The sequence below is a fragment of the Paroedura picta genome, chromosome 1, assembly GCF_049243985.1.
Source record: "Paroedura picta isolate Pp20150507F chromosome 1, Ppicta_v3.0, whole genome shotgun sequence".
Lineage (NCBI taxonomy): Eukaryota > Metazoa > Chordata > Lepidosauria > Squamata > Gekkonidae > Paroedura > Paroedura picta.
In genome coordinates this window covers 195,003,878-195,025,033 of record NC_135369.1, presented here as the reverse complement: position 1 = coordinate 195,025,033, position 21,156 = coordinate 195,003,878, and the positions used below count along the sequence as shown (strand labels likewise).

At 49.2% G+C, this 21,156-nt stretch overlaps 1 protein-coding gene across 1 annotated transcript in view; it reads left to right on the top strand.

Annotated features, from left to right (window-relative positions):
* The first annotated feature begins 11,540 nt into the window (after nt 1–11,540).
* Nucleotides 11,541–21,156, top strand: part of LOC143826696 (uncharacterized) — a 30,433-nt gene continuing 20,817 nt past the window's right edge. The window contains exon 1 of the mRNA XM_077315596.1: nt 11,541–11,820. The gene's annotated coding sequence lies outside the window, so the exon portion shown is untranslated. The remainder of the gene's footprint in view (nt 11,821–21,156) is intronic.

The following is a 21,156-nucleotide window of genomic DNA, read 5'->3' as shown; positions in this document are numbered from 1 at the left end:
CGTCAAGCAGCCAATGGGCAGCCGTTAGCATGCTCCCAAACAGCCCCTTTCCCTTTAAGAAAGGTTTTTTTTTAAAAAAAACGACCCATAGCAACGAATCTAGGTAGATTCGTTGCTACGGAGAGACCCATCCAGCTGCCTAATGTGAGCTGTCGTTTGATTGTATGATCGTTTGCACGCTGCCTCGAGTGATAAAAAAAAAATCCCCCCCCCTCTCACGGGCCCGATTTTCGCCTGAATTTATTTGTAAAAAATAAAGGGACTTTATTTCAGCAAACGGGCTTTTCAGTGGTTTGTGCTTAGTGACTAAAGGTGAAGGACTGAAGCCAGGGAAGCCTCTAAACAGAAAGAGGCTCGCCGGTGCGTTTATCCCCGCTCGCTCGGAGAAAAAAAAATGGCGATCGCTTCGCCGGAAGTTTGGAGGAGAGAGCCAGGGGGAGGGACTTTGAAGAACCAGCAACAATGGTAACGCACAGGTCTTTAGCGCTACTGTTGCAGATTGGTTGCAGGAGTGTATCGCTATCCGGAGGGTGAATCCACTTTTCTGGATTCCCCTGAAAGCGCCACAACGAAGCGCTTTTTGCTGATTGGTTTCAGGATTGTTGCAGATTGTCTACGACGTCGTGGGTTATGGCAAATTAGTAGCGTTTCCAAATAGCAACCATTGTGCTACTTTGAAGCCGTGCGAAATGGCCCTGACTTACACCTCTTTTTCCAGAGGACCTACAACATTATGTGTTATTCTACCCTCTTTTCAAAGAACCCAGAACAGGATCCTAGCAACCTTTCCCTCTTCTTCTTCAGATCTTGAAAAACTCTCATTTCTGTTATCTGATTATGACCCCTCAGTAACTAATTGAGGAGCACTCTTTGCTTTGGCTGCTAGGAAGCTACCAGCCAGGCAAGCAAAAGTTTTGGAAACAAATATATAGCAGGTACATCAGCGCCTTTATTGATTTGACTTGTAGGCCACCCCTCTTTGCAAGCATATCGGATAAAAACCCGTACATACACAGGTGAAACTGTTAAAAAACAATGATTAAAATGAGAATCCAAGAGCACCTTTAAGACCAACAAAGGTCTATGCTTGCACTCGAAAGCTCACGCCTTGAATAAATCTTTGTTGGTCTTAAAGGTGCTCCTGGACTCTCATTTTATTGCGCTCCTTCAGACCAACACGGCTACTCATTTGAATAAATGATTAGAATGGTGCACATAAGGGGCATAAAGTGCTCCAAATCTGGTTGGGACTTATCCAAATTCTGATTGCCCATGGTGAGGGAGGAGAGGCCCACTTAGATCTCGCTTTTCCTTATTTTGGCCTCAACTGTCGGCTGGTGGAAGAGTTCCGTCTTGGCCCTTTGATAGTTCCGATGGGGCCCAGATCTCTGCTGGCAGCTCTTTCCACCGGGTTGGCGCCAGGCCTTTGGGGCTGGGTACCACCAACAAATTGAAGAGCGCAATGCTCTTTGGGGTACCTACTCAGAGAGGTGGTCTCACAAGTGCTGGTTTCACACTGTTTCATTACAAGAATGTATTTCTCTGGTTTCTTCGTTAGAATCAGAACTTCGGATTCTACACTGCGTATTTTGCATTTATTTTATGATAGCCATGTTTTATCTTTTTACAGCTTATGGCCTTGCACAATAAATCCCACTCAACTCGGTAACCGTGGCTGGCATCTTCAGAGATAGGACACGGCAAGATGGGAACCCCTTTGGTGTGGAGAAAGTCCCACCTTGGTACGTCCTACCCCAGAAGATGCCAGCCACAGTGACTGGCAAAATATCAGGGACCAGAACTTCCGCGCCATGGCCACCCAGCCCAGAAAACCTGCAAGAACTAACGGGGATCCGTTGGGTTTGAAAGCTCGGTGCAGGGAATGATATTTCCCTGGAATAAAGAGACTGCTTTCCCCAGGCGAGTCTCTACCGGGGCCGTGAAGCCGACTGTGTGGCCAGCGTTGCACAACGGCCTCTGCATGGGTGTGGTGCCAAAATCTTGACAACGGTTTGTTTTTCAAGTGGGACCAGCTTCCCCGCTTCATCTCCTCACAGCCAGCACCGTGGATACGATTTAAAAGTCCCAGGAACCTGTGTTGCCGCTTTTACCCGTAGGCAGATCTCGTTTTGTGGCTGTAAACCTCCCTTGGCCTCTTCCTCTGCTTCAAAGGGTGAGGTTTATAGGGCTTTCTTGGCTTTTTTTCTTGGTTAAATGTTTTGCAATCACTAGGCAAGCCAGTAGTCCCAATGAAAGCAGATGTTATCACAACTGTTAAAAGTGCTATTTTTTGGAAGGAGGATTGAAATGGCAGGAAAGATCTAGGATAACAAAACGGGGTTACACCCAGGCCTTCCTGGGGCAAGATAGTTGTCTGCAAATATTGCAGAGGCATTCCATTCCCACGTCGTGGGAGGCTGGTGGCCATGCATTTCAGGAGAGCAATATGTGTGACCCAGCCATGGCTACATTGGGCAACACGTGCATTTCCCATGCAACTTTAGCTTGCCTTCACACAAACCAGAACCCTGATTTTCCAGATGGTATACCTGCATTGAAGATTGGTGCCCAGTTTGTATGTTGCAGGATTTGGGGTGTCATGTACATAGTGGAGAAAGCTCCTGCTCCTGCTGTGTGCAACTGGCGGGCTCCCACAATGCACAAATGCAACACCACCATCAATGCCTTGCCATTGACTACGCTGTCCTGTAGGAAGAACCCATGATGGGTCATGATGGGCTGCTCACCTAACATCACGTCAGGCATAGAAAGTCTGCACACAACAAGAACAGAACATCAAACAGAGGAACGGAGTCAGCCCAGGAAACTCCACGAGAGGGTCATGATTAGTGGGTAGTGACTTGGGGCACTTTCTCCCACCTCCAGTGAAACTTCATGTAGATGTTGAAGATGTAATTGCTGTAGGGATCAAATCACCTTCCCAAGAGATCTCTATCCTCTGAAATGGCTCTTCTTCCAACAGCACAGAAGAACATCAGAAGAGGCCTGCTGGATCAGTCCAATGGTCCATCTAGTCCAGCCTCCCATCTCACACAGAGGCCAGCCACTTCCTCTGGAGGGCAGACAACAAGGCAACAACAACAAGATTGAGGCCTTCCCCTGATATTGCCTCCTGGCTCTGGGATTCAGAGGATGAGTGCCTCTGGATGTGGAAGTTCCCCTCAGCCACCATGGCTAGTTGCCCCTGATCTTGTTATACATGAGGTTCTGTAAACGATCCTATGGATGCCCAAGCTTGAGGTCCAAGGTAGGATTGGATCGAGCAATGCAGTTGACCAATGCGCTGCTAGTTCACCGTCTCAGGATCCAGTCAATTTAAACTGAACCTGACCACACTGGCGGGCAGATCCGTTGTTCATGTGTGTTTATGGGCTCTGGAGGGGCTTCTCGGTTCAGTTTTGCCTCTTGGACCTCCTAATAATGAGAAGACTGGACTCCCAGTGTCCTGGCCTCCTTCTAACCCATGGATCTAACAGGTGAAAAAGCCTCCATAGAACAGAGGGAGGCTTCAGACTTTGCTCAGTAGAGTGGTAGGACCATAGGGTTGCCAACCTCCAGGTAGGCCTAGAGATCCTACAATTGCTCTCCAGACATCAGAGATTAGATCCCTGGAGAAATCTGCTGCACTGGAGGCTGAACTACCTGACATTATCAGTGCCTGAGGCCCCTCTCCTCCTGAGGCATGACTCCAACAGAGGTTGCAGAACTCCAGGTGGGGCCTGGAGAATTCCCGGAATCCCAAGTGATCTCCAGGCTACAGAGCTCAGTCCCTCTTGAACAGGGGTAGTCCAACTGTGGCCCTCCAGATGTCCATGGACTACAATTCCCATGAGCCCCTACAATGGGAATTGTAGTCCATGGACATCTGGAGGGCCGCAGTTTGACTACCCCTGCTCTGGAGGGGGGACCCTCTGGCATTATATGCTCTGCTGAGGTCCTTTTTTTACTGACTCCCCCCCCTCAGGTACTACCTCCAAATCTCCAGGAATTTTCCAACCTGAGATTGGCAACCCTAAGGAAGAGGGGTAGGATCCATCCTGTGGGTTTGAACTGTGAATGTCATTTTGACCCAGCGGCAGTTTTTAAAGTTAGGAATAGAGGGCTATGGTCAGGTAACCAAAAGCCAGGTAAGATCTTGATCACTGCATATCATTAGTGCATCCAGACTTCATTTTCTGCTATTCATATAATGACAAGGGATCCCAGAACCGACAGACATGTACAGCAGTTCATGGCAGGATACTATCCAAGCCTTCATCTGCTCTATTGGAGGAGGAGCAGGATCACATTCCAGCCTTCCAGATCAAGTAGTTGAAACCAGTTCTCCTTGGCTGGAACAAAGATTAAATTCATCCCATCTCCGGTGTATAGCCAAAATAAATATCATTATGACGATTACTTTAAACCTATTCCTCCTCATTTCCTAAACCAGCCTGTCTCAACTCTTCTACTGTTGAGCAACCCCTGAAACATTCTTCAGGCTTCGAGAAACCCCAGAAGTGGTGGGATCCTGCAGAACAGGGTTGGGAAGCAGAGCCATGGAAGTGCGCACCCAGGGGTCCTCCCCTTCCCACCCCCTCCAGCCCCATCAGTGGCCATTTTGGGAGAGGGGGGACCCCGTCTATATGACCATATATCTGGGCTAACTCATGCATGGTCACATCACCTGATAAATGTTTAACAAATTAAACAAATATATCAACAATGAATTATGTCCCAGCCATTCGGGGAACCCTTCCAGGACCCTCAAGAAAGCCCAGGTCTTCACAAAACCCTGGTTGAGGAAGCCGGCCCTAAACCAATGTCTACAAACCAATGGAGAGGGAGACGCGGATCAGAAGATGGACAAGTCGAGAGAGAGAGACGGGTGAGATGGCTAAAGTGGGTCCCAAGTTCAACCATGTGTGTGTGTGTGGGGGGGGGTGAATACTGAATACAAGGAGGCGAACCAAGGAGAACTGGAGCAGAGTTTGCATCCGGGGTCAGCTTGAAGGCCAACAAAGTTTAATTCTGGTAGAAGCTATGTGTGCACGCAAGAGCTTCTACCCAGAAGTAAACTTGGTTGGTCTTCAAAGCGCCCCTGGATGTAAACTTTGCTCTGTTACTTCTGACCAAGTCAGACTGGAACAATGATGGGAAGGGGGGACAGAGGGGGAGGGAAAACAATTCTCCCCTCAAGTCCTCACCGGCCCCTTTCCTGTCCTTTCCCAGTGTCCGTCACCAGGAGATCTGCAGCTGCAGGAGATCTCCAACCACCTGGAGGTTAGCAACTCCATGGCAACCTCTTGTGAGACTCACAGGGGGTGGTGGGTGGGAGGGGGCTGTGGCTCAGTGGAAGAACCTCTGCTTGGCCTACAGTGGGTCCCAAGTTCAATCCCCGGCAGCTTCTCCAGTTTAAAAGGACCAGGCAGGAGGGATGGGAATGAGTCGCTGCCAGCCTGAGAAGACAATACTGACCTTGGAGGAGCCATGGTCGGATTCAGCATAAGGCAGCTTTGTGGGTTCAAGCATCATCAGAAGCAGTTTACCCTAGAAATGCATGTAGCACATGCTATGGGCCCCTGGGTGCTATATGGCCTTCGCACTGCGATTGCTAGGCGGTCCTCATAGTTACACGGCTTATGGACTGCAAGAGGGATAAAAGGGTGATGCGCATGCTCCATTAGAAACGGAGCATGCGCGTCACTCACTGAGCACATGTGTGGACTACAAGCCCCATAAGTCTGAAGCACTCCTGAGATATCGGGCATGGTGCTCACACCTCCTGCCAACGTCTTGCATATCCATAAACTGGCCTTGGCTCTACAGGCCCCTTAAATTGGGCTGAGTAATGTTTGGGGGGAGGCCCTGTGGGTCAGTGCTGCAATCTCTTCTTGGCATTCAGAAGGTCTCAGGTTCAATCCCTGGCATCTCTTCTTAAATATTTGTTTGTTTGTTTATTGTTATGAAGAAGAAACGTTGGTTCTTGTATGCCACTTTTCTCTACCCAAAGGAGTCTCAAAGGGGCTTACAGTCGCCTTCCCACTCCTCTCCCCACAACAGACACCCTGTGGGGTGGGTGAGGCTGAGAGAGCCCTGATATCGCTGCTCGGTCAGAACAGTTTTATCAGCGCCGTGGCGAGCCCAAGGTCACCCAGCTGGTTGCATGTGGGGGAGCGCAGAATTGAACCCGGCATGCCAGATTAGAAGTCCGCACTCCTAACCACTACACCAGACTGTCTCTGTCTCTGTCTCTGTCTCTCTCTCTGTCTCTCTCTCTCTCTCTATTTATATTTATATACCGTCCTCCCCGAAGGCTCAGGGTGGTTTACATCAAACAGAAACAGTATAAATAACTCAGTATATAATAACACAATAATAACTATAACATTATGAACAATAGAACATTGGGGAGAACAATAATTCAGCGCTTACTAATGGCCCAGTGGGGTGGGTGAGTCTGCAACGATGGCTGCAGGAGGGAGGCTGAGTGGGTTCGATTGGAAGTGGTGGTGCTGGTTGACCTCAACTGAATGCCTGGCGGAAAAGTTCCCTTTTGCAGGCCCTGCAGAACTGTTTGAGCTCCGGCAGAGCCCTGATCTCTTTGGGGAGCCCATTCCACCAGGTGGGGGCCAGGATGGAGAAAGTGCTGGGCCTGGTTGAGGGCAAGCGGGCTCCCTTGCAGCCAGGGATCACCAGGAAGTTGGAACTGGTGGAGCGTAAGGCTCTTTCAGGGGTGTAGGCAGAGAGACGATCCCTTAGGTACTCTGGGCCCAGACCACGTGTGGCCTTAATGGTGGTAACCAAAATGCTTCCAGAATTCAAATGGAAGCCAGAACAGCTTCTGGGGGTTGGCCTGGATGTGGGACCTCCCAGGTGTTGCTGTGAGGACCCTGGCTGCTGCATTCTGGACCAGTTGCAGTTTCTGAATCAAGGATAAGGGCAGGCCAGCGTAGAGCGAGTCCCATCTAGAGGTGACCATTGCATGGATCACTGTGGCCAGGTGCTCTGGGGCCAAGCAGGGCACTAGTAGGCTGGCTTGGCAGAGGTGGTAAAATGCCGGCCGTGCTGCCGTTGTGATCTGAGCCTCCATAGAGAGAGAGAGAGAGGCATTAAGAATCACTCCCAGGTTCCTGGCGGAGTGGGCCACTGATAGTCGTACTCTGTCCAGGTTGGGTAGGCGCACTTCCTCACTTGTGCCCTTTCCTGCCCAGCCACAGGACCTCCGTCTTTGAAGGGTTGAGCTTCAGACGACTCTGCTTGAGCCATCTCGTCACTGCTTCCAGGCAGCTGGCTAGTGCTTCTGGGGGAGAGTCAGGGCAGCCATCCATCAGGCATATTGGTGGCAACCCAGCCCAAACCTCCGCACCAGTTGAGCAAGAGGGTGCATAAAAATATTGAATAAGATTGGAGGGAGAATTGCCCCCTGGGGGACTCCACAAGCCAGTTGGTGGCGGCTTGCTGTGCTCTCTCCTAATGCTACCCTCTGTCCACGATCCCGGAGGAGGGTGATCAGCCACTGAAGGGCAGTTCCTCTCATCCCGGCATTGGCAAGGCGGTGAGCTAAAAGCTCGTGATCGACTGTGTCGAACGCTGCTGAGAGATCTAATAATATAAGCAGTGCTGACCCAACCCGGTCCAACTGATGACGGAGGTCGTCTATCGGGGTGACTAGCGCTGTCTCTACCCCATGGCCAGGCCGGAAACCTGACTGAGAAAGGTCTAAGACTGAAACTTCTTCCAGATATGCTGTTAGTTTGTCCCCAACAGCAAATATCAGGCAGCAGGTGATGGGGAAGGCCAGAGAGCCAATGGGGGGGCGGGCGGGGGGGGGGGACAGGACTGATTCCTCTAAGGCTGATTCCTCTAAGGCAGCTTGGTAGACAACAACATTTGAGGCCAAAGGCATCTTGAAGACCAACCAAGATTTATTCAAGGCGTGAGCTTTCGAGTGAATAAATCTTGGTTGGTCTACTCTTAGAGGTGCCTTTGGCCTCAAATGTTGTTGTGTTGCTCCAGACCCACTTGAATGTGTGTTTGTGCATGTATATGTATGCATTTCATTGCTGGTGGCATCCTATGCAAAGTTAGCCCATTCTAAATCTACCGAAGCCAATAGCAGAGTGTAACTGAGGCTGGGGGGGGGGGGGGGAGGCTAGCTTTCAAAGAAAACGCCCTCTGAAGGGTGCATTTATTCCTCAAGCTGATTTGCTCATGTGGCGTTTGATGAGCTATCCTTTTTCTAAAAGCTGGTTTTATGCATCTGCGTGATGGCTTGGAACGTGTCTATGTGCTTGTAGGCCTGGGCCAGCCTTTGGAATGGAGATTGCACCCCAAGGGACAGCCCCGTGCCTAAGGCTGCCGAGGAGATATAAGGAAATGTTATTTTGCGACTGTAGCATCAAAGGCTGGGGGGGGGGGATTCACTCCAAAATGCTTTTGATTCTGCAAGGCAAGAACCCGGCTTCCTTTTTAAAAAATACTTTTGTAAATGATTTCCCTCACAATGGAAGCCCAGGTCATAAAGGTAGCATGGCTGGCATTCTTCCATCTCCGCCAAGCCAAGCTACTAGCGCCCTACCTGGCTCCGGAACACCTAGCCCCAGTGATCCATGCGACGGTCCCTTCTAGACTGGACTTCTGTAACTCGCTCTACGCAGGCCTGCCCTTAGCCTTGACCTGGAAACTACAGCTGGTGCAAAATGCAGCAGCCAGGATCCTCACAGCAACACCGTGGAGGTCCCACATCTGGCCCATTCTGCACCAACTGCAGTGGCTGCCAGTTGAATTCCGGATCAGACTAAAGGTTCTGGTAATTACCTTCAAGGCCATTCGTGGTCAGGGCCCAGTGTACCTGAGGGACCGCCTCCCTGCCTATGCCCCCAAAGGAGCTCTGCGCTCCTCCGCCACCAACCGGCTAATGGTCCCTGGCCCGAAAGAAGTCCGCCTGGTCTCGACCAGGGCCAGAGCATTCTCTGTACTGGCCCCCACCTGGTGGAATGAGCTCCCGGAGGAGATCAGGGCCCTGATGGAGCTTAAACAATTTCACAGGGCCTGCAAAAGGGGGTTCTTCTACCAGGCATTTGGCTGAGGCCAGGCCAACCAACCAACATCTGCAGGGCCCCTGCCCCCCCCCCCGAAACACACTAAGACTCCTGGACCTGTTCGAGTTACCACTGTTTATGTTATGATATACTGTTATGTTATACTGTCACCCGGTTTATCAATTAATAATATTAATGTTATTATATGTATGGTTTGATGTATAGTTTCAGTTATATGTAAACCACTCTGAGCTTTTGGGGCGGTATATAAACACAAATGAATGAATGAATGAATGAATGAATGAATGAATGAATGAATGAATGAATGAATGAATGAATGAATGAATAGGTAAGGAAAACTATTTCATAGAATCATTGCGTGGAACTCTCTGCTGGGGAGGGAAGGCAGCTTGGCATAGCCCCATCTCATCAGATCTCATAAGCAAAGGAGAATTAGTACTTTGGATGGGAGACCACCAAGGAAGGCTCTGCAGAGGAAGGCCATGGCCAACCCCCTCTGCTTCTCACCTGCTTTTGAAGCCCTTTGCTGGGGTTGCCATAAATCAGTGCTTGGAAGGGAGGCCACCAAGGAAGGCTCTGCAGAGGAAGGACATGGCCAACCCCTTCTGCTTCTCACCGGCCTTTGAAGCCCTTTGCTGGGGTTGCCATAAATCAGTACTTGGAAGGCAGACCACCAAGGAAGGCTCTGCAGAGGAAGGCCTTGGCCAACCCCCTCTGCTTCTCACTGGCTTTTGAAGCCCTTTGCTGGGGTTGCCATAAATCAGCACTTGGAAGGGAGGCTACCAAGGAAGGATCTGCAGAGGAAGGCCATGGCCAACCCCCTCTGCTTCTCACCTGCTTTTGAAACCCTTTGCTGGGGTTGCCATAAATCAGTACTTGGAAGGGAGGCCACCAAGGAAGGATCTGCAGAGGAAGGCCATGGCCAACCCCTTCTGCTTCTCACCTGCCTTTGAAGCCCTTTGCTGGGGTTGCCATAAATCAGTACTTGGAAGGGAGGCCACCATCAAAGGCTCTGCAGAGGAAGGCCATGGCCAACCCCTTCTGCTTCTCACCTGCCTTTGAAGCCCTTTGCTGGGGTTGCCATAAATCAGTACTTGGAAGGGAGGCCACCATCAAAGGCTCTGCAGAGGAAGGACATGGCCAACCCCTTCTGCTTCTCACCTGCCTTTGAAGCCCTTTGCTGGGGTTGCCATAAATCAGTACTTGGAAGGGAGGCCACCATCAAAGGCTCTGCAGAGGAAGGCCATGGCCAACCCCCTCTGTGTTCTGTATGTGGGTCTGTTAACGATTGTACCGAGGGCCAAGCTTGAGGTCCAAGGTAGGATTGGAGCGGGTCGTGGAACTGAGCCCATCTTGGGATCCAGTCAGTTTAAACTGAAACTGGCCCAGAGTGTGCACTGAGGGGAAGATCCATTGTTTGCAATTGTACATAAGTTGGGTGTTTCCAGGGGTTTCTTGGTTCAGTTGTGCTTCTTGTGCCCCCTGCCGTGATCCTAGTAAGGAGCTGATGGAACTCCCAGCGGTCCTGGCTTCCATGACCCATGGATTGAGCACTTTGCTTCGCACTTGCCTTGAAAGCCCTTTGCTGGGGTCGCCGTTGAACATCTGCCACTCAACAGCCCCTTACACACACGCACACACACACACACACACACACACACACACACACACGCAGACATACATTGTCTGGTAGCAACCTAGTACAAGCGAGCGCTGAACATGTATGTAGTGCTGTTGATCTTGCCACTGGGTGTGAGAAAAGTCACTTACTGAGTAAACAGTATTATAATTTTTAGGTAATGGGGTGCTAGTTGTCTGCCTTATGGCCTATATGACACATGCAACTGTTGTTGTTAGATGCGAAGTCGTGTCCAACCCATCGCGACTCCATGGACACTGATCCTCCAGGCCTTCCTGTCCTCTACCATTCCCCGGAGTCCATTTAAGTTTGCACCGACTGCTTCAGGGACTCCATCCAGCCACCTCATTCTCTGTCGTCCCCTTCTTCTTTTGCCCTCAATCGCTCCCAGCATGAGGCTCTTCTCCAGGGAGTCCTTCCTTCTCATGAGGTGGCCAACGTACGGACAGAGAAAACTCTATGGACAGTTTCAAAAGGCAGAACGTGCAATGACAGTCTAACAGGGACTACTTTTGTGAGCTGGGGTCCGTGTTTAAAATCGGCCTGTGATGTGACACTCTGAAGGTTGCCTGAGGCTTGCATGACCTTCGTTCCACATAACTTAGGGCTGATTTCAGCCTGAGACCACCGGCTAATGATAAGGATCTAGGAATCCTGAAAGTCGGAATTTGGAGAAAGAGCCACGACATAAGATTGTCAAGGCTGCCCAGAGGTAAACAGGTGCAATCAAACCCTTCATTGCCCCCAGATCAAAAACCGGTTTCTATACATTTTATGACCCTGAGAAACCAACAACTGCACAGCTTGGGGAAAAAAGCCACTCGATTGTGTGATAATTGTGAGAGGATATATGGCCGGTAGAAATGGCTGCTCTTCAGTGCGTTTCTCTTCCCTGGATGAAGACTTTTCAGTGCAGCTGACCCGGCTTTCTTTCTCTTGGAAGTCCTTCCCCTGAGTCTGGAAGTGCGATTGCTCTTCCATAAGGAAGAAATCTGATGCTGCGGTCTTAAGAATCCACTGCTGTGGATCTCGAACTTGAAACGGCGAAAGAACACACCCCTGAGCATATTCTCCGTTCGTTTGCCAGGCTCATCTGAGAATCCACAGCAACTGACGGTGAGTGTATTTATCAGTGCGGAGTAATAGTGGCCCAAGGCAGGAGAGATTTGGGCTGATCCTGCGTTGAGCAGGGGGTTGGTCTAGATGGCCTGTGTGGCCCCTTCCAACTCTAGGATTCTGTGATTCTGTGTTATTTCCATGGGATGGCCGCTTTGGAGACCCTCTAGAGTAGGGATGGCCAAGCTATGGCCCTCAGATGGCCGTGGACTACAGTTATCATGGAAGAATGATAATTTAGCCATTGTAACTTTATCCCGTGGCCATCTGGAGAGTCACAGTTTGGCCCCCCTTATCCAGAGCAAAGGTGCCTGAGCTTTGTGGCATGCTGCTGACCAATGTTCCCTCCAAGCTGTGCATGTGAATGGCTGCTCATTGACCCAGGAAGCTCTGCTCAGCAGCAGTCCAGAGCACTAACCGTTGCCCATGTTAAGGCTGCGTTCTGCTCGGGATGTGAACTGTTCTGTTTAGTGAGTGTGGGGGGTAGGGAATAAGAGGGAACCCTGAGTGGCCTGCAAGCCCAAATTTATTTGGTGTGGTGACTCATTGTTTAAAAAACATACACACATTCGCCTAACCTGGTGGAAGGAGCTCCCAGGAGAGCTACAGGCCCTGGCGGAACTATCAACGTTCCGCAGGGCCTGCAAGAGAGAGCTCTTCCGCCAGGCTTTTGGTTGAGGCCGGGGACGAGAGCTATCCCGGGATTTACAAACTGGAGGTTCCGCCTAGTGGAAAGCCCTGTGATTAGATCTTCCTGGCCATATCAGAGAGGGGATCTACCGACTGGAATAGAGGAAGAATGTTGTTCCACCATGTGTTGGATTGTTGGATTGTAATATTGTATTTATTGGGGATTATTGAAGGGGTTTTTTATGGAAATTGTATTGTTATAGTTTATTGTTTTTATCAGGTTGCAAGCGGCCTCGGGCCGACTATGTCGGGAGGGGCGGGGTATAAATTAAATCATAAATAAATAAATAAACAGGCACAAATCAGTTGTGGGCTTTGTGCTCCCCTTGGTTGGGAACGGCTGCTCAAGAGAGCAAACTAGGAGAATGCTTTCCTAAAGCATTTAGTAGCTGGATTATTGGCTGGGACAATCCTTCTGACTGCACAAGGTCAAGCAGACACTCAGTAAGAACTCAAAGCCATGGGGGGGGGGGTGGATCAGAAAGGAGCCGGCTGTTGGGGTGTTTGGTTCACACAGCAGAGCCTTGTCCAGTCACAGAACTGTGATGCGGAGTGCAGTAAATAAATCTCCCAAGAAGTATATTGCAAAAAAAGAGGTAAAGCTACCTTTATTCAAGTAGATCATTTTCATACTCAGTTTGCAGACAAAAGAGCAGAAAGGAGCCTAATCTAAAGAGTATTTTTCACTATCATAAATAGCCAGTTTGTCCAGCTTCATATGTGTGGAAATATTAGGATATTGTATCTACAGGAGAGACCTGCTGAGACATGGAAGGCCATGTGAGGTGGGTGAGAGGATTAAGCAAAAGAAAAGAACTAAGGGCCATTTCGCACCAGCAGTGCCGCCGGTGCATTGCAGCAGAGTAGCATGTCCACCCCTCCTTGTGTCCCAATGGGGGACGCAGCCGTAGCAGAAAGGTTCCGCCGTGTGTGTGTGTGGGGGGGGGGAGCAATTTTTCTTCTTGCAAGAGGGTGGGATTGTATGACCCGGCTCTTCCCGTCCACATGGGTCTCCACCAGCCTAGGCCCCCGTTGGCCCTCAGAGCACTTAAGGGAATGTGGAAAATATCCACGCTCCCTTAAAGCTGGGCAACAGCGGCCTAACAAGCACCAGGCCCTGGAGAGGCTGGCCCACTGGCAATGTCATGGGGAAGTGGAGATTAGCCCCGCATCCATATGAGCCCCCCCCAGCCTTTTCCGCACAAGTGGAATTGGCCTAAGAGGATTAAGAGAAAAGCAGGGGTCTGAGGGCAGCTCCCAGGAGACAACAACTATACCCACTGAGAGGGATGGATGTACTGCCTCTTGCTGAGTCGCTCACTCCATCACAGGGAGCTTTTGTGTTTGAGGCTGGAGGTACTTTCAAAGGGCAGCCATTTCGGTCTGAAGTGGAACAGCTAGATTGGAGTCTGTCCAGTAGCACCTTAGAGATGACAAGATTCTGGGGGTATGAGCTTTTGGGCTTCAAAGCTCCCTTATCAGACACCAGTTGGAATGGAGCACCCTGAGGTCTTCTAGCTCAGTCTGAAGAGGGTGATGTTGGTGGTGGAGGGGGGCGGAACGTCGCAGAGAATGCAGCCAGGATGCAACCGTCCAATGCACAGTGTACTCAGTTTGATTCAAGCAGAGGGTAGATGTTTGCTGTTTCTTTGCATCCTGAATCCCTTCTTTGCAAGACCCCTCTTACCTTCAGTCTGGGATAGAATAACACAGAGGTCTCCATTCCTGTTTGTATCTGACCAAGCAAGGTTTGCCTCTTGAAAGTTCATACCCTGAAAATCTTGTTGGCTTATGAGGTGCTGCTGGGCTCAGATTTAGCCCGGATGCTGAAAGCAGTTTTTCAGAAGGAAAACTTAGAAGGTGCCCTCCAGGAAGAAGGAGAGAGAACAGGGGGGTGGGGGAGGCAAGAAATGCTTAATCTTCTGCTTGCTAGTGCAAAGAGCCAGTCAGACGGCTTCAGAATTCGAAAATCAGCTGCAAGAAGAGGTGGGCAGAAAGACAGCGCTGACCGGGAGAGGCTTTTCTCCCCCAGGATCACTTAGAAAGGAAATCATGTCTTGAACAAGAACAGGGGCTGTTTCCCGGCAGAGGGGGCAACAGGGTGCTTCTTGGAGTCTTTGTACTTTTCATTCAGGACATCCTTTGAGTGTTTTCCTGAGCCTGGAAGTGTGATAAAAGCTGAAGATGTAAAAATAAGGCGTAGGAAGTCAGAGAGAAGCTGCAGATGTTTTGGAATGGTTGAGAATCTGGCGGAGTTTTTGTTTCTTCAGCAAATCCTGACTTCTAATCCCAAAACTGAGGAAAGGAAAAGGAGGGAGAGGTTAGAGAATCTCTTATAGAAACACAAAATCCCTTATAGAATCCCACATGCACAGGAAGCTGCCTTTTATGGAGTCGGGCCCTTGGTCCATGGAAGTCCCCCTCAGATACTCACACCTTACGAAGTCCCCTCGTCCATGCAGGGACTTTGTACCACGTACACAAGGGGAAACCTTTGCCTCCCAAGTCCGCAGGGGGGCCAATCACGACAGTGGTGCACATAGAAAGGAGACTTTAGCCTTTTCCCTTCCCCTGTTTTGGCGCCCGGAAGCCATCCTATGGCGCTCCTGCTTGTTCATTTGTAAATATTGCACTACTTACACATTGATGTATGCTGAAAACAGTGGCTTTCCAGGTGGGTTGCCAACCTCCAGGTGGAGGTTGGCAACCCATCCCAGAGATCTCCTGGGATGACAACTGATTTCCAGGTGACAGAGATCAGGGTGGGAAAGGGTTAAGAGGAATCCTCTCAATGGGATACACTTGGCTGTTAGCTCCACACTGTCCTTGGTTAGATGTTGACCCTCTTTGGCCCTTGCTTGCCTTCTACTTCATTTTATATAGGACCTCCCTCTCTCTATGACCAGGGCTTGGAGCTGTAGCAAGTTAACTTGTTTTGAATTCAATCTATTCACAATCAGTTAAATGCAAGATGTGCTGCTATTTTTGTAAGTAACATTTCTTTCCTTTGTTATCGTTGGAGTCAGATCACCTTTGTAATTTGAACAGCATTTTCCCCTAAAATGGGAAACATGGAGGATCAGGGCTTCTGTGAAAGGCTTCTGTACTTTTAACAAGGACACTACTTTTTAAAAAACATTAGGCCAATATTTCCGGGGCCATTTCAGGGCTTTGGAACTGTGGGAGTGGGGTGGGGAGGCAGAATACTGGTATATAATCAGAAGTGGGTCAGGTAGATCTGGGGGCCATTCCGCACCAGGATCAATGTTGCAAATTGGTTTTGGAATGAAAAAACGCCATTTTAAATAGTGGAATTCATCGTTGTGCATAACTGCCTTTGTAGTAGAATCCAGTTGCGTTTCTATCGTTTCCCACAGGTTTCCAGTCTCAGCAAAAATCGCTAGCCAGGAAGCAATATTTGCTGAGTTTTGTCCCGCCCCTGGCCGTCAATCAAATGAGTAGCCAATGGGCGGCCGTTATCATGCTCCCGAAAAGCCCCTTTCCCTTTAAGGCAGGTTAAAAAAAACAACAACACATTGCAATGAATCTGCGTTGATTTGTTGCAACGGAGAGACCCATCTAGCTAGCAGGTGGTGTCTGAGCTGCCGTTTCATCGTTGCCATACTCCCCCCGAGTGAAAAAAAAATCCCCCCCCCCCCCGTGCACGGGCGCGATTTTTGGCCGAAAATAAAGGGAAAAATAAAGGGAAAATAAACCAGCAAACGGGGCTGTGTGGTGCTTGGTGACTTAAAACAGAGGGACTGCAGCCGGGGAAGCCTTGCTGGGTGAATGAAGGCTTGCCGGTTCATTGCTCTCCGCTCGCTCCGAGAAAAAAAAATGGCGATCGCTTCGCCGGAAGATCAGAGGAGAGAGCTAGGGGGAGTGAGTTTGCTGAAACCGCAACAATGGTAACGCACAGAACTTTTTCGCTAGTGTTGCAGATTGTTTGCAAGAGTGTAGCGCTTTCCAGAGGGTGAATCCACTTTTTGGGATTTCCCTGAAAGCGCTACAACGAAGTGCTTTTTGCGGATCGGTTTCAGGAGTGTGGCAGATTGTCTACGACGTTGTGCATAACCGCATTTTTGTAGCGATTACAATTTGCCACACTCCTGCTACAATGAATCTGTGCGAAATGGCCCTAGGAGTGACAGAACTCCCATCATACATTTGACACAAGGACCTTGTTGGGGTCAAAGTCATTGCAGTGTATGAAACAGCTGCTAAGCAGCTCTGGTGGTCCATAGCTAAAGGGGCCAGCACCAGGTGAGGACATCCTTGAAGATTTTGGAAATGGAGTCTCTGGAGGGTGGGGCTTGGGGAGGGGAGGGGCTTCAAGAGGGTCTAAGGCCATATGGCCCATCTTCCGAAGCAGCCACTTTCTCCTGAGGAACTGGTCTCTGTATGATAGTGGGAGAGCTCCAGCCATCACCTGCAGGTTGGCAACCGCTACTAGAGCCTATTCTACAATTTCTTTATGTTCCAGAGTTCCACCAATGATCTGGCAATCTTCCTTTTACAAATGCTGGGAAAGGAAAATCCTCTTTGAATGGTGAATTTCAGTTAACATTGTCAATTTGGAGTTCAAGCCAAAGGTTTAGTTGGGCAAAATTGTTCAATCTAATTAAAAAAAAAATAGAGTTCAGGAAACAGGTCTGGATTCTGTTTGGTTTGTTTTCTTTCCCCAAGACTTCTTCCAAGGTTCTCAGCTACCCTAAATGGACCACAGTCACATCCTTGCTGCCAAAAACATTCTGCTTTTGCCCCTGAAACCAATTCCAACTGGATCAACAATGCAAAATCAGAGTCCAGTGGCACCTTTAAGACCAACAAAGATTTATTCAAGGTGTGCTTGCACTCAAAACCTCATGCCTTGAATAAATCTTTGTTGGTCTTCAAGGTGTCTGACTGGACTCTGCATTTTGTTTTGTTGTGCTGCGTCAGACCAACACGGCCACCAACTTGAATCCAACTGGATCGAGGTAACCTAGATGCACGAAAACTCTCTCACCAGAGAGCCAACTCAGATCCCATGGGGCCAACAAAGATGTTAATCGGTGTCACTGAAAGCATTTGGATAATCTTGCTGCAGGATTAAGACCGCTGAGCTGTTTATAGAGAACGGAGCCCTGGAGTTTGGAGCCCGGTGTGAACACGGAAGCAGACTTGGTCACAGTTGACTGCTTTTGTCACAAAGCGACACCCTTGCTAGAAAACGGTCCCAGTGCAGGGACTTGGCTAGAGGTCTCAGGGCAGATTTCACAGGGCTCAGGAAGCATCGGTGCACGTGACTTAACCATTATTATTTAGGGATGAGGGCAAACTTGGTAAACTATATCCTTGGAATATGAAGCGAAGCGTTCTATGCTTGGGATTCAGGCATCTCCATCCCTACTCATATCTGGGAGAGGAAAATGGAAAGGAAAGGGGGAGGGGAATGTTGCAAGAACCAGGCACTGATGTGGACGGCCCAGGCTAGCCTCATCTCCTCTGATCTGGGAAGTTAAGCAGGGTTGGTTCTGGTTAGTCCTTGGGTGGGAGACCCCTGAGGTTGGCCCTGGTCTCTATCCAGAGACAGGCAATGGAAAGCCACCTCTTTCCCCTTAAAATCCCCCAGGAGATTTAAGAACTTTGGATCAACATCTGCTCAGGGTCCTTGGCCCAAAAGAAAGCTGGCCTCAACCAGGTGGAATGAGCCTGGTGGAATGAGCTCCCAGGAGAGATCAAGACCCCGCAGGACCTAATTCAGTTCCCATCAAGAAAGGCCTCACTGTGGGGCAGAAGAGGAGAGTTAGAAGATCCACTCCTTGCCAAGGATACCCCGTCTGGGAATTTTATTTGAGGAGAAGGATTTGCAATAATTGTAAATGCCTTTAATTTTTAAGTCTGTATGTTGTTTTTACTGTTGTCACCCGCCCTGAGCAATATGGAAGGGCAGGATAGATGTAGTAGTAGTAGTAGTAGTAGTAGTAGTAGTAGTAGTAGTAGTAGTAGTAGTAGTTTACTCTGGCCGTTTCACTTTTGTGTCACTTTTGTCTGCCGCCTTTTCGTGCTTCTCCCCCTCCACAAGGGCTGCTGGAAATGGCAGAAGAGAGCCACACACTTTATACACGACTCTCTTCCGCCTGTCAATCAAGCCAGGCAGCCAGTTCCCTTTCTCCTTTTTTTAAAGGTCCCATGATGCCCACCAATTTTTTAAAAAATTAATAGTTCTCCGTTGAAATGCCTGATCATAGATGCATAGTGCTTTTTATAACACCACCCCTTATGGAGTCTTGAATCGTTTAAAAATTAAGCTTGTTCCTGATTTTTTTGGGGTGGGGGGACTGTGGAGAGGCGTGCTTCGTGTGACAACTTTGGGAAAAAAATATTTTTGGATTTGCCTACACACTTGTATGCCTATTGGTTGCTCCAGGCCTTTCACTTAAAAAAAAAAAAACCCTGGGGGAGGGAGGCGGGTGCGAGGGCAGGACATTGGAGGTGGAGGTTGTGCTTCTTCGCCTCCATAACTTTGGCCCATTCCGCACAAGGATCAATGTGGCAAATTGCTTTCAGAAAGAAAAAACGGAATTTAAAATAGTGGAATTCGGCGTAACGCATACCTGCCTTTGTAGTGGAATCCAGTTGCGTTTCAATGGTTTCCCACAGGTTTCAGGTCTCAGCAAAAATCACTAGAAAGAAAGCGATTTTTTCCGTGCTTTGTCCCGCCCCTGGCGTCAATCAAACGAGCAGCCAATGGGCAGTTGTTACCATGGTCCGGAAAAGCCCCTTTCCCTTTAAGAACAGTTTAAAAAAAAAAGAAAAGAAAACCACACGTGGCAACGAATATGCCTTGATTCCTCCTAACGTAGAGACCCATCTAGCTGGCAGCTGGCGTGTGAGATGCCATTTCATCGTTGCCACGCTCCCCCGAGCGAAACCCCCCCCCCCCATGCACAAGCACGATTTTCGGCCGAAAACAAAGGGAACTTGCAAACGAGGCTGTGTTGTGCTTGGTGACTTGAGGGGAGCTTTAAAGCAGCTCTGTGGAGGGACTGCAGTCAGAGAAGCCTCGCTGGGTGAATGAAGGCTTGCCGGTTCGTTGCTCTCCACTCACTCAGAGAAAAAAAATGGCGATCGCTTCTCCAGAAGTTCAGAGGAGAGAGCCAGGGGGAGGGACTTTGCTGAAACCGCAACAATGGTAATGCACAGAACTTTTTCTAAACTGTTGCAGATTGTTTGCAAGTGAATCCACTTTTTGGGATTTCCCTGGTAGCGCTACAACGAAGCGCTTTTAGCGGGACTGTTTCAGGAGTGTGGCAGATTGTGTACGACGTTGCTGCATATTAGTAGCGATTACAATTTGCAACCCTTCTGCTACATTAAACTTGTGCGGAATGGACATTTCTTTTGCTGCTGGCCTGTTGGTTGTCGGTTGAGGGATAGTGCTTTTTAGGAGGGTGAATCCACTTTATGTGATTCCCCAACTAGCACTTTAAAATGGCGGATTTAGCGAGCAGTTTGCTGGCCAGATGCAGGAGGTTGGCGATACCATGTGGAGCGGCCAGAATATAGCGTCTTCACAAGGTGAGCATTTCACTATATTTATCATGTGCAGAAAATCCTGAGGGCCATTCCGCACAAGGACCAATATTGCCAAATGTTCACAGAATGCAGAAACGCTATATTAAATAGTGGAATTTCATCATTCCGCATACCTTTATTTATAGTGGAATATAGAAGTCCCAGTAGCATTTCATTCATTCCCCACAGGTTTCCGGTCTCGCTGGAATCGCAAAGGAAGAGATTTTTTTCTGCGCTTCTTCCCGCCCCTGGCCGTCAATGAAACGGAACAGCCAATGGGCTGTTGTTTTCATGCACCCGAAAAGCCCCTTTCCCTTTAAAAACTGTTTTTTTAAAACCAAACACACCCGTTGCAACGACTATGCGTTCAATCGTTGCATTGGAAAGACCTTTTTGTTGGCGTAGCAGCTGGCGATTAATTGTTTACACACTCCTCAAGTAGAAAAAAAATCCCCTCCCCCCATGGGCGCGATTTGTGACCGAAATTATGGGCAGTGCCGAACAGGGGGCTGTGTTGTGCTTGGAAACTTAGGGAGCTTTGTTTTACTTTAAAAATGGTGATCGCTTCTCCAGAAGTTCGGGGCAAGAGTGGGAGAGGGACTTTCTTTCTACCACTACATGGAGAACACACATGTCTTTCGCTGATGTGTTGCAACTTGTGCGCAGAACTGTAGCGTTTTTTTCAGGGGGAATCCACTTTTCCCGATTCCCCGAAAAGCGCTACAACGAAGCGCTTTTTGCGGGAGTGTTGCAGGAGTGTTGCAGATTGTGTGCGACGTCATGCGGAACGTTGAATTTGTAGCGTTTACCAAAGGTAAGACTTCTGCTATATTTAAGTCATGCGGAATGGCCCTTAATGCCTCTCAACCTGAAAAGCCCATGAGAGGTCACCATAAGTCAGCTGCAATTTGAAAGCCCTTTCCTCCTCCTCCTCCACCACCACCAGCACCACCAGCACCACCAGCACCACCAGCACCACCAGCACCAGATCAGTTGCCCTTGGGGAATATGAGGGCTGTTGCGATACTGTGGGGGATTCTTCTGATCACCGGATCAAAGTTCTTCACCGTTTTCAGATACAGCATT